Genomic DNA, 14,486 nt, shown 5'->3' with positions numbered 1-14,486 from the left:
CTTCACTCGTATACTACTAAGGCCTCTAACTCTGGCTGACAAAGTGACATTTGGCAAATCTCTTGCCCCCATTGCACCGTTTTTTCCTTTTAAAATAGATAATAATGCTTTTGACAGAACAGGTTTGAAATGCCCAGATATAACTTCATATGATATTTTATTTTATATATGATATTTATTTGATTATTATTATTTATATGATTATTATATATTATATTTATATATCATATATATGATATTTTATTTTATTGCCATTTTCAATGAAGCAATCCTTCATTGGGAGCTAGTTGAGATGTCCTAGCACCCAGAATATCAAAGCTAAAATTTTCTGCAGACAGTATACTGACTGGTGTCAGAGATGGGACAGATAGAATGTCCAGAACAGCCAGTCCTAGGCCAAAGGTGCAGGCCCGGTTTGCACTATAGGTGAGAAAGCCAAGGGCCTGCTATAGTTTTGAAATCAACTGGAGTTGTAAGGTCAAGGGGATCACTGATGCTCTGAAAAAATATTAGCTTCAGTTCATACTAGACTAACCAGGAAATCTACATTTTCAGAGAGCTCTCACAAAGAATTCTCTATCCATGTTGGGAAAAAAAAGTGCAGATATGATTTTTTCTTTCATTTGCAAAAATACCATATCTTGATATACCTGTACAATTTTGGATGCATCTTCTGTGTCAATGCCAATGAGCAATTCAGTGTCTCTATAAAAATTATAATCAACTGATATGGGAAATGGAAAATGACTTATGTTTGAAAAACAAAAGCTTGTGACACTGAGCTTTCATGTATCAATTACTTACTGAAATTGAGATATTGAGAAAGCATATGTACTTCTCTTCAATTTCATCACATATTATAGGACATCTAAATAACAGAATTATCTTACTTATTTTTCCTTGATGTCAAGAAATTGTTATTTAAAGTAAGTTAAACAGCACCTCTTTCTTCCCCAGAAGTCTGGGATTTCTAAATTCTCTTATGTATGCCCATTGGAGGTATAAGGGTTAAGTTAGATGACTGCGTTTCCTCCATATCTAAACAGGGTCTAGTACAGAGCTCCATCATGTAAATTTAGTGACTCAAATCGTCATTAGCATTGAGAAATTGGTATAGTATTTGCTTGGATGGCATAGACATTCTTTCATTTCCAGTATTAAAATTGCTTAGTTGACATTTTAGGCTGATGCAACATAAATTTGGATCTGTTTTTTTTTAGGTAACCTTTTACATAAGTCCTTTTCTTCTCTAGAGCTAGCTCCTAACGGTCTCATCAGCTCCACCAATACTAACTCTGGAAGAAGCACGTATCAGCACACCGTAGTTTTGAATTAGATAGGGAAAACAAGTTTTATCTATCCCGTATGTCTTCTTTGGATGGATTAAATTTTGGATTAAATAAATGTTCTCTAAGGCACTCAAGTTCACATCAGCTCTTCTATATCTGTCAAAAAAGGAACTAACAATGTATAAGGGAAGATCTCAGGATTTCTGCCAATATGTAAACTGTGTAGACAATTAAAGGACTAAAACACCAAAATAAAGAAAATACAGATAAGAAGGACAGTTGGACTAAGGGGTAGCATTTAACAGATTGGTCTCCTTACTGAAAGGATGAAATCTAGTACAGGAAAAGTATTTTCTCAGGCCACAGGAGATACCTCTGCCTGCTGAAAATTACCAACTCACAGCTCAGGTGACTGCTCCAAATCTTGCAACTTTCCGAGGTTCTCAAAGCAGAGCACATCTGTAATTCATATTATTCATCATTTCATTAAATATGACACCAGTAAAGGAGTTTGGAAAACCTAAGTTTCAATATAATTGCTTGCTCTTCTGTATTAAGTGCTTGGGAATTTGTACCTCTCTCACCCAATGATTCTTGCCATTACACAATACATAAATTGTACATGCAGAGTGTATCATCTTCAACAACAGCTTCTGCTTTAGATTTCCTTACAACTTACAGTTACAGCTGACTGTTGAAAGCTGGTAGTTCAATTACATTCAGACAGGGAGCAGAAAATGTGGTGTTTTTTTTTTGGTTGCTTGGTTGTTTTTTACCTACTCATGAGTATTCCATGCATACAGCTCCTGATGTCTTCCTTAAGAGAAAGAAAGAAGTAATCTCAATACAAAAGTTCATTAATGGCGTTAGGAATTGACTTGCAAACCAGAATTAAATCCTATATCCCAGGGAGAGACAACTGCTTAGGAAACAACATTCCTGTTGGTATTTCCTTCTACTGACTATGATTTTGGTTATTCTTATGCTTAGATAACTACTTTAACACATGTGGCTTCAGTGTTATTACTGTATTGATACAATAAAGTGCCTAAAAAGTAGGTGCTACAGTGCTCAGTGTTGTGAAATATTTTTGTATATATATTTTTTAATATATATTAGATGCTACCTATCATCTATTTTTTGTGCTCTTACTATTTGAACATCAACATACGTAATATATTGCCAAAACTCACTGAAATGAGAGCTGAACTTTTAAACAGAGACTATGCAAGTTTCAGCTCAGGCACTAATGAAAAATAATAATAAATTACAGATGCTATCAAAGATGTCACGTAAAGTTTTTACTTTTCAATAATATAAAATGAAGCGTCTTGTGTAGCAGATAAAAAATAATCCAGAAAAGTCCCTTCATTACTGTTTTGATGTGGTCCTCAAATATGTACTTTTTTTCCAGAAAACCTTTTACTCCAAAGTGAGGTTCATGTCTGCATAGATATGAAGCAAAAGCCTATGAACTACCTATTACAATTCACCTACAAGCTTAATTTAGAATTATAATGTAAATAATGTAAATTGGTCTTCTGTTGGTTCCAAGATCAATGGTGAGTCTCATGTTTTAACCATGTAGCAAGTGAACAGAAAGATTTTTCTGTTAATTTGACTTAATTTTCCCCCCATTTTCAAGGCAGCAATTTGAAAGACAGAAATAAATAAACTTATTCAAATAAATAAGTAAACTTATTTAAAGTACCAATGCTAATGCTGCCACTGTGGACCTTGAAAAATCAAGAATCATCAGTGCCAGAATCTGCAATGACTTCAGTCCAGGGCTCCAGATCCCAAATTAGGTTGATTTTGAGTCTTTGTTAATATACAAATCATTCACTGAAACAATGCCAGTCAAAACAGAATACCAATTGTGTGCACGTGAAGCTCTGATTGTTCCTGCCAAGAGTGACTCATGTTTAAGGGGTACAAAGGAAAAAAAGGCTCTAAATGGATAATTAGGGTCTGGGCTTTTTGTTGTTTGTAGCTTGTACCAGGATTTCTACCCGTGTGAAATACTGCCCAGTTCAGAAAGTTTAATACTTGCTTATACAGAAATGACTGTACAAATTATTAATGAATGAAAGCTCAGGTTCACAGAATATGCCATGTATGCAAATAAAGGTCATATAAAAATGATTACGCTACATGAATGAGCTAGGAATGAATGATTATCATGATTTTTTCCATATTTTGTAGCAGAAGAAGATTGTTTTATAAATTGACTTGTACAATTATTGTTTTTCCTAGCTGCTGTGCTAACAAAAATAGATGAGAGCAGAACAGAACTGTTTTCAGTGATCGTCACTTACGTGCTGATAAATGTAAGTTACTCTGTTTGTTGCATATAGTACTGTAGTGGGCAAAGATGTCTCAAGCTTAGAGCCATATTTGTGATAGCAGTTGTAAATACATAACAAAAAGATAACCCTTCTCTGTCTGAAACCCAACATTTAATTCCTCATCAACATGGGAACATTTATCAATTATATTCCTTTGTATATCCTCTTAGTGACTACCCTCCTCTTGGAATGCAAATAACTACTCATGTTTAGCTGAAACAGCCTCCCAGGCAACAGAAAATAAATAAATGATTAATAGATATATATATGTATATGTATATATATATATATATATATTTAAACCCACAAAATAAAGGGATCATGCATGCAGTACTGCATTAAATTGTACTAGTTTAATTTAATATCTTTGCCTTGGACAGTCTCACTCACTTTTTCATACAGTGAAGCAACAACAGACGAAAGAAACACCTAGGAACTAGATAGAGGAGGCCATCAGATATTGTGGTCAGCACATCATCAGTGGCCGCAGCAAATCAGAATCTTCATCCAGAGTCGTCATTATTTCAGCCAAAGTAGGATGAACTCCTGCTCTCTACCTTTGAGAGCAATTTGGATGCTAACTGATAACTGACTTGTAACAGTTACAAGACTCTGTGTGTTGGAATATGAATGTGGAAACTCCTCAATTAGAGTAGATATTTACATGCACTCAGAATGGGCACCTGTACTGAGAATTCTGTAAGAATTTAAGAGTTCAGCCTGGTATTCCAATGGTTCCTCTGCAAGATTATGCATTAGAGTGGGCTTATGTTTGACATTCCTCTTAAATCTGTTACTTACTCTTGGCAAGACCAGTATAGACTTGTACCTGAGGACAAGTATATGCATGCTTTCATTCTTGTGAGAGATTGGAAACAGCGGCAGTTGAAATTAATCATAATTTTTTACTAACTAAAAACCTGATGGGAGGAAAAAAGACAATAAACTTCAGCTCTTCCTGACAGCTGACCTTTCAAGATTAAAAAAGGATGATAACAATGCAAAATAAGTCTTGTGCTGGTCAAAACATTATCCATCACATCAGCCGAGGCCCTGCTTGCAATGTCAGTGCTTAAGACTCTTTGTTCAGGGTCTGTAAAGCCTAATCAGGTTTTTATACATGCATGAAAGAATGAATTTAATGCATACTAGGGAATAACTGGTAAGACTGTTTTGAGTGGGTTGAAAATGTGAACTTTCAATACAACATTCTTTGACAATAAAAAATTCATGATACCCTGCAATACAACTGGTAATCCAGTTCTGAACTCCACATAACTACACTACTCAATCCACCTGTTTAAGTATATGGGCAGACTCTCCTGAGAGCCCAGAAAAAGAAATGCATTTCCTGTTACTTACATGAAATCTAAGTGCCATTTCAAGAGATGTAATGAAATCAAGTAAACAAATACTTTCATAAACAGCCATCTCTGGATACATGGATAAGTTCAAAACTCACCCACCCCAAAGATCCTTCATGAAGTACCACAACTGAGGTTGTATGTTAGTCCCTCCTGTATATAACTGTTTGTCTTACTGTTTCAGCTTCAGTTACTTTCTTCTATCCCTTTCTTACTCTAAATAAAACTGACAATGTTTTGATTCAATCAACAATGGGTGAACCAGTAACGGAAATAGAATAATTGCTTCAGAAAGTGGGCTTTTTGATAATTATGTTTATAGGAAGAAAATTGTTTTTCAGTGTGTATCAACTAATGTAACAAAGTGACAATGCACTACTTAACATGGTATTTTCCAATACAATTTTAATAGCTGCCCTCATAGGATGGACAAAAAAGTGTGCTGGAAGATACTGTTCTCAACCCTGTGTTACACCTCTGTCATCTTGACTGCAATGTTTAAGGGCTCTCACAGAAAATTATTTCCTAAAGATGTAATTGTACTGTGTAGAAATATTCAATTTTTGGTAGTGGGACAGACATTTTTTCACTCAGTTAAGACTCAAAACACAAGACATGAAAGCTTTGTCAGTAGTAGGAGATGGAATTTCCACTATTTTGGATTTAGAGGAATAAGTCAATCAGTCAGACACATTACCATGTGTTTTTCAATTTTGTGTGCAAACAACACATCTTTTTTCCTTGATAAACAAAAGGGTCAATGAGAAGTCTTTACCATAGGTTTGGGAATAACTGTCACACTCCAATTCTACAATGAAAATTTCGATTTTGCTGTAATCAAATCAATAAAATTAACATTGATTTTATGTAGGAATGCATTAATTTTTCCAAGCAAATGAGAACCCAGCCTGAAGAAACCACAGGTGTAGTTAAGTGTTACTGCTTTTTCATTTCTTCTTTGTATGTAGAATTTCCCCTTGTTTGCAATTTTCTGTCTTTGCAATTGCCTTAAACATATTCCTTTATTTCAATGACTGACAAAAACACATCTTTAACATACTCATACTCATCCTATTATTACTGTTGTTGTTATTATTTCCTTCCTTTTTCTTTTAGTGAATTTCACTCTCTTCAGTTTATGCTGGAATCTTAATCTTGAAAAGCCACTTTCAATTTTTACATTCTTTAAGGGTATTTTACTGTACAGTGCTTTCCACCAGGATAGCTTTATGACTGAGGTTCTATGTACCACATGAAAGATGCTGAGGATGTGTTTCAAAATTACTTTTTTTTTTTTTTTTTAAACACCTATTGCTGACATATTCTCACTTGCAGAGTGAATGTAGACGCATATTACAAGCCACTGTTTATTAAAACTCTAAACAGGCCTGAAACAAATGGTGGGGTATTCTTAATGACTCTTTCAGTCAGTCCCTTACTGCTCTGAATCCACCAGAAGTCCTTAGTAGCAGATGATGACACTCTTTATATATTTTGTAAATCATTAATAATACTGCACCACTGAAAACATTCTGTGTACTGAGGATGAATGTAAGATTACTGTGCCTCAAAAGCATTAAAAAGTCAAAAGGCAAGACTACACACTTTTCAAGCATGACTCTATGTGCCGAGAAAAAATGCACTTCTGGACTTTTGGCAGCAAAGGGTGTTTGCCACTGCAGCCTCAGTGGCATTTCATCAGAGCACAGCAGCACACGTGACAGGTTGGAGGCCCAGCAGAAAACGGTCAATAAAACCTTCAATGTATTTCAAGATGCCATCAATAAAAGCCAGTTTTTCTACCTTTACTTCTTTCTAGCCTATGTTTTAGTTTAAACCAGAAGAATTCTAACTTTCAGTTGTAAAGAAATAAAACAAACATAAAACCCGGTATGACTCCTTAGGGTACAATGACACAATCTTTCTTGTTCCTGTTCTATCAAGTGATCATACTGTGGTTGTTCAGGAAACAGGACCTGCTTGTCTTGTCAACAAGTATATTGACTCATACTGACATGGATTCATTGCCTTTTCCAAGAACTGAAGAGGCAGAGAAGTTCTTCAATTAAGTGGTTGCAGTATTTAGTGTTCAGTCTTTAGAATAGAAATATCTTGAATCAAGCCCTATTTATTTGTGAATTTAAATTTGCGAAGCTTTTAACCAACATGATAGATTTATTTTTTTCCTCTAGAAAAATGGAACTCTTAACTTATAGAATCTCATGCTGGTTCTTCTTTCTGGAAAGAATAATTAATAATATCATTGTTCCTTATATACCTAATTCTGAACAAATATTCTATCACACCTCAGTAAAGTTCATTAAGTGTTACAATAACATGGAGACACAAATACCAATTGACAGGGATATAGGAAAAGAAACTGCATATAGAAATAGTCAAAACAAGTAGGATTTTGCTTCAATTTGGTAGTTCGATAAGGAGAATAAACAGTAGAAACCAAAAAGAAAAAAAAATTGGATAAGAAATATTTTTGAAATTTAGCTACATGAAATTGAATGGCACAATCTATTAACCCACAACCTTCATTTTGAGGCTGAGGAGACCCAAAGTATTGCCCCTGTTTCCTCCATAGATTTGCTCCCTGAGGAGAAAGGGTAAATGATGTAGTTATTAATAGTTTCAGAGATACAGTTTCTGAAGTATGGAGATGAGAGCAATGCTGAGTACAAATACCAAATTAGTCTCATGACTAGTAATTTTATCATATCATAAGCTAGTGTTATACAACACAGCAAAATAATAACCTTAAACCAGCCCCCAGAAATGATAAACAGCATGACAGGAAATGCATACAGTTAGTAATGTGCTCAATTCAAAAAACAAGGACTGTTGTGGTTTAACCTGGCCAGCAGCTCAGCACCACTCAGCCTTTCGCTCACCCTCCCCTCCAGTGGCACAGGGCAGAGAACTGGGGAAAAAGTAAAAGCTTGTGGATTGAGAAAAAGAAAGTTTAATAGGACAGAAAAGAAAGAGAAATAATAACAATAATAACAATAATAATTTGTACAAAACATGTGATGAACAGTGCAATGCAATTGCTCATGACCCACCGACTGATGCCCATTCCAACCCTGAGCAGCGGTCCCCCCTACCCTGGCCAGTCACCCCATATTAATTGTTCAGCATGATGTCCTATGGTATGGAATTTGGCCCTTCGGCCAGTTTGGCTTTGTTCCCTCCCAACTCCTTGTGCACCCATAGCTTCCTCACTGGCAAGGCAGCATGAGAGCTGAAACGTCCTCATCCTAGCTGAAACATGGACAACCACTTTTTCCATCAAGCATTCTCAAATATTAAAGTAGAGTTCAGTTTAAGTATATGTTACTGATTATATATTAAGTTAAACACATTTCAACCCAAGTGTTTTGTTTTAAAAGTTTTTTTTTTTTTTTTTTAATATTTTACGTTTATAACTGAAATGAACTAAATATGAAATTGAGGCAACTGCACACCAAAACTTGTTTATTCTCTACAGCTTTACCAAATCTGTAAAAACATATAAATATATTTTTATGTTTATATATATTTATATTTTTTTTAATCTAAAACCTATGTTAGGATTTATATAAATCATTGGATAATAACACAGAACTCCAGTAGAAGATTTACAAATTATACTCACTCACTCATTAAATAGTTGTTTATGGAAAAAAAATCACATTACCCAATCTTCATCGTAACTTAAACTCCAAATAAAACATAACATTGCTGTTTTTTTTTTTTCTTTTCCCTTGAAGTCCAACATTTAATTCATATAACACTACAAAAAAAAAAAAAAAAAGATTGGTTAACATTACCATAATTTTTTATAATTTAATAATAATAATAAAGAATTTGCCACATACTGTTTTCTGAAATGTAACCTCCAATGAATACACTACATGTTAAGCATATCATTAAGTATAACTCAACATACTGGTAGACTGTTTCAGTTCAGAGCTTTTTTAAAAGACATTTTTTAGGACACTGTGCAGTAACTTTTTGACAGATGAAATATAGTCAAGAATGTTCGTTATGCAACCTTAAGAGTCAAGTCATAATTATATGTACTGTGCTTTGTTCAGTTGTGCAACATGTGAACTGGACAATTAGGTAAGTGAAAACATTCATTTTCCTTTCTCTTTGCTATAGAGAGAGTGGTATTGCCTAAAGTTGAAGTACCATTAACGGTTTCATATGGTGATTCACTGTCAATTTTCAAACCATTTGACAGTAATTCGTGCCTCTAATGCAGTTTCATTTCTGACTCGAAAATGCAAAAGCAGACAATGGGTCATTTCTCTTTCATGACTGGTTATAAGCAACTAGTGAAAACATTTTATGATTTCCAGTTCTTGAAGGAGGAGTACTTGCAGGCAAAATACATTCTTAACAAAAACAAACAAACAAACAAACAAACAAAAGCCAACTATTAATTGTTTTCTTAACTGAGTGACTTACATTGTGCTGGAAATTCACAAAGTCATTGTATCACCAAGTGGTACAATGATGCTAGAAAAACACAAGTCAAGATCAAAACAGGTGGCGACTGACAAAATTATAGTTCTATTTGAGAACACTGCTTAGTTTGTTTCTTTTTTGAAATTCCTACCTGGCCACACCAAGCCAACGAAGAATACATCTTTTGCCAGCTCCATCACAGCTTCTAAGGCTGCACTGAAACCTGCTTGGCAGCTGAGAAGAGACTAGCAGCTCAATACAACCAAGTTTCCAATAAATGCAATGCTTCGCTAGCAAAAATGCCTCACCTTTGTTTAAAAATTTCCACATGTTTCTGGTAAGCCATTGAGATCACATCAGAAGGAGCTGATTTACACTGCTGTTTCAAAACTACCATTGGCATACATCCCTCCTTTTTTTTTTTTTTTTCCTCCAATTAAAACATTATCTGTGTACTGAAGGAAATGGTAATTACCTTGGCTATTAATGAACATCACTAGAAATTTCCTTCCACTATTGTTTTGCTTCACCATTGTTTTCTTTCTATTTTCCTAATTTAAAATATGGGATTATAAAGCCTTATTTATTCATTTATTTATTTTTAACAAATAAGACAGTGTGCATATAACTTCAAAGCTCTAAGATTATCTTTGTTGCAACACTAGGTTTCTTCAAGCTGAATTTCACACAGTAAGAAAGCTTATAGCAATTGTACTATCTCCTACTACAAAGATTTACTCTGTGGTTTCAGTCTTCCCTTTACTCATGTGGCAAATGAATGAAATGAGAGATGTACCTTAAGTAAGAGGTAGGTTATCAGCCTACTTAAAACATGTGTTTAATGAGGATAACTGGTCTTCAATCTTGACCCATCAGGAACTTAATTTTATACACACATGATAGTTTTGTCTGTCTCGGTCTTCCTCATGCACTGTTTCCTTTCCTCTGCAAGTTAGTTCCAGACCTGAGGGGAAAATAACCACAGAATAAAGAGGACCTAAACAGGCCATGCAAAAATCATTTCTAGGGGAAAAAAAAAAAAAAAAAAAAAAAAAAAAAAAAAAAAAATAAAGCAGTGAGCCTAAATTTAGTTGGTTTTGCAATTCAGAGCTTCTATTCAGGAATTATTAGCATATCACAAGCTGAGGAATTCTGTTTTCTTGCATATTTTGTTTGAAATCCTGACCTCATTTAACTGCATTGTTCAGTAACAGGGTTGCATAAACATCTATGACCCTTTGGTCCAATTTAGTCCAATTATATTTACATAGAGCTAAAATATTAGCTTTTAGATTTCAGTTGTCTGGCTAAATTTAATAACTAACACACTTTACCAGCTTTTATGATATGAACAGATATTTACTGCCTGCATGATGGTAATAATAATGTAGCAAACTGCACAGCTATTTGACAAACTGCCTTCTTCACATCTTCTGCCCTTTGTGAACTAGTCCATAAGATTTCAAATGTTTTGTCAGCCATTTTTTTAATCCATATTAAAACCTCTTGCTTATTTTGTCATATATTGGCCTCCAAATGAACATCATTCATCACAAAGCTTAAACTTGTTACCAGTCACAGTCTAAACTATGAAAATGTTATATATTATCACTCATTAAGAATAAAAATGGAATGGCTATTGCAGTAGAAAACAAAAGCTATTTCTTTTGCAAGGACAGAAAGATCAAGACCGTGGTTTGTAAATCAGTGTAGTATGCAGAGCATTTTATGATTCAAAGGAATAAAAAGAGCCCATATAAAACGGAAGATCATTATCACCATTAGCTCTTTCAATCAGAGAATCCATGCTGTGACTGTGCAGGACTTCAACATCCAGAAACTAATGTGGTATTCAAATAAACACAGAAGCACCTTGAAAAGGTCATTTCTTACCGTAGCTCTTTCCAGGTTTTGGACTGTAACAATGAAATCCTGTAACAATAAAAGCATCAGCAAATGACAGTGTTGGATTGCACACCCTGTCACATAACCCTAGAAGGAAATATATATATGTATTCTTCCCTTCATAGGTCATGCTCTGTTAGACTACAGTTAATTCATGGTATCACATAAAGCTTTACAAAATATTTTTCTGTTTCTGAAAACCAGAATTGCCTGAAAAAGGCTCACATCAAGCTTAAGCCTTTTCTAATTAATTATATATTCATCCAAGCATCATATTTTCCAGTGTCATTAAAAAAAAAAAAAAAAAAAAAAAAAAAAAAGTTTTAGGATATAATTATGCCGAAAAGAAGATTTGGTAACAATTTTTTTATAATCAATACCCCAAACCTAGGGAGAGCAGAGCAGAGAGCAATATTTAAAACAAGCTCAAAGTAGTCTGACATATTGATTTGATTCCACTACAGCATATTTCCAGCACTGCTATTCTCTGTGAGTCTTATGGGTATAATTATTCTGTCCTTCAGGAACTATACTGGTTAAGGAAAAAATGACAAAACTGAATACATTTTGTCTCATATATTTTTTAGTACCATATTGCCCTTTAATACTGTGTAGGAAGGTATTTTTTTCTGTCGTTTGTTATATACTTAAGAAAGATGGAATGATTGAAAGTGGGTAGCTCTTGACAATTTTCAGGTAGGTTTATTCTTTCATAAGCTGTGCATCCCATATTCTTACATAAATCTAGGATGCTTTCTGTTGTTGGGCTATCCCCAAAAATAAAGACAACAATGACTTCATTTTCTCCTGTCAGTTTTCCTACTTGTAAGGGAGGATAAAAATTATATTTACTAACTAACAAACCAACCACATAAGATGTATGGGAGGATGAACTTGTTGACAAGCTGCATTCTGGAAGCCTAGTAAAGATCAAACATCTATTTAAATGTGCAATGCATGTGCATTTCTATAAAACTGTATACATTTCAAAAGTAAGAACTTTTGATTAAGGTCTCAATCTTAGCTAAGCACAAAAGCAGAGGTTTTTATTTCAAAACTGTTAAAAACCCGTGATAATCAGGACACCCTGAGAGTGTGCAAGTCTGCTGTTCCGTGCAATGCTAGCAAATATTCACAAGATGCACAACAGCAGTCAGGACACTGCTGATTGTACTACTAATGGAGAAATGTCTGCTGGAAATGATCACCTTATGTGTAGGAAGTAGGAGAATGGTCTTAATCCTTTCCTTAGACTGAACTGTATCCACCTCACATCTGCTATTTCCTTTGCAGATGCTTTAACCATGAAAATGTACACAAGATGCTCTCTTCATGATATAGTTATAGATTTTCCTATTGAGGATACAAGACTGACCAGGCCAGAGACAGCAAATACAAGACACCTTATGATTATGTTGTCTCTTAGAGAGTTACACATAAGTCCTTATTAGTATTTAAGCATGTAGCACTGTCAGGTGTTTTCAACTGACCTTTGGATTCCCTTGAGCTACACAGTGCATGTGAGAAGGCACAGCCCATGTTCATGCTGAAACATACAATGCAATATCATCAATTTTATATATTGGAAGTTCTCTGTTTCTAAATTGCTCATACATTATTGTACCTCCCTGGTGCTGCTTATAGAATTCTCAGCACTGCTGGATGTGTTATTTACTACTTTTTTATGTACTAAAGCACACAATACATTTTAGATCAAGACAAAAACTTGCATGTGTCTTTTCTGGAGTCTCCACTAGGATCTAAGAGAACTGAAATTTTATCTCAATGTGAAGCCATCTTGAAAAAAAAAAAAAAAAAGTCTAGAATTTTATTCCATTTGTGTGAATGAAATTGAAAGGAATGAAATTCAAAGCAGTACAGCAGAAGTGTAGCAAAAGGTAAACCAAAAGGTAGATACCTTAATCAAAGTAGACTAGCCAGACGTACGTCACTATACAAGGTTAACTTCTACAAACCAATTTCAGTATTTTTATGTATGTGCCAAGAAGACTGCATACATCTTGATATGCACATATTCATAAATACATACATGTATTACATACATAAATACATACATTAAAATACAGATTTCACAAATATTATATTAAGTAGATTACCAATACATAGGACACTAAAATAAAGGTTCTAGATTTGAATTACATCCAATGAATATTTCATCCACCTATAAATAAATGCTAGCTTTTAGATTTTAATGTTTCCCATCAGCATGCCATGATTTTATATTCTGATCCATTATAAAAATTGTCAGTCTGTGTAATGCTTTCATTGCATTCTAGTTTCACATTTGAAATTTTATACATAAGAATGTGACTGTGATATTAAGATGCCTCTGCCATCAAGATGGCTCTGCCAATAGAGATCACTTATTGCATACATTGCCTTATGCTAGTCTTGAATCCCCAATAATCTACTGAAAAGCATTTCACTCTGATTTGCTATTTTTATTTTCTACCAATAAAACTTGTTCATCTGTCTTGCGAAATGCTTATATTTTAAATATCCTCATTTGTTCAGGTCTACCAAGCAACACTGCTTATTGTATTTGCATGCCATTATCCTCACTGCCCAGTCTCCATTCCACTGAGTCCAAGGAATTTAGGTTCAGATTTTAACCTTGTATAAGAATAATTCATCTGTATTTCAAGCAGATTTTATTAAGAGATAGCTATCCATTAGAAAGCATTAATCTGTAAACTCTGCAATCAACTCCAAGCTTGTATCTCCTGATTAGGAAATATCCCAGTTCTGCTGTACCCCATAGTAGCATATAAAATGATTCTATTAACTGCTTAAATCAGTTTTAGTTTAATGATTCCAGACACCTAAATTTCTCTTGTATGGTCTATACAACCAAAAATCACAGGAATCAAATGCCCTTTCTCATTTACCCTAACAGATTATAAAGTTAGTAAATGGGAGTAGCATGAAATGAGAATTTGGCTTCACTATGTAAAGATGTAAAGATGTAAAGATGTAAAGAAAAGGGGTATATATCCAATCAGTATAGATTCTAATGTAAGCTTTATGAATATATAGATACTTTAAAAGAAATAATCTGATACAGCTCATACGCAATGCTAAAATATTTTGGCAGATCC

General features: G+C 34.2%; 2 long non-coding RNA genes across 2 annotated transcripts in view; one reads left to right on the top strand and one right to left on the bottom strand.

The window, feature by feature from the left end:
- The window catches only part of LOC118167310, a 156,774-nt gene that overhangs the window by 90,505 nt on the left and 51,783 nt on the right, over positions 1-14,486 (top strand). The gene's annotated exons all lie outside the window — the stretch shown is intronic.
- LOC118167308 lies at positions 10,205-12,310 on the bottom strand. The gene is made up of 3 exons (XR_004751094.1): positions 12,236-12,310; positions 11,356-11,394; positions 10,205-10,426 (listed from the first exon to the last, which is right to left on the bottom strand). It is a non-coding gene; the product is annotated as an uncharacterized LOC118167308 (long non-coding RNA).

This window comes from Oxyura jamaicensis, chromosome 5 (genome assembly GCF_011077185.1).
Source record: "Oxyura jamaicensis isolate SHBP4307 breed ruddy duck chromosome 5, BPBGC_Ojam_1.0, whole genome shotgun sequence".
Classification (NCBI taxonomy): Eukaryota; Metazoa; Chordata; class Aves; order Anseriformes; family Anatidae; genus Oxyura; species Oxyura jamaicensis.
Note: the sequence above shows the minus strand (reverse complement) of the source record. Positions and strands in the feature narration are given on the sequence as shown.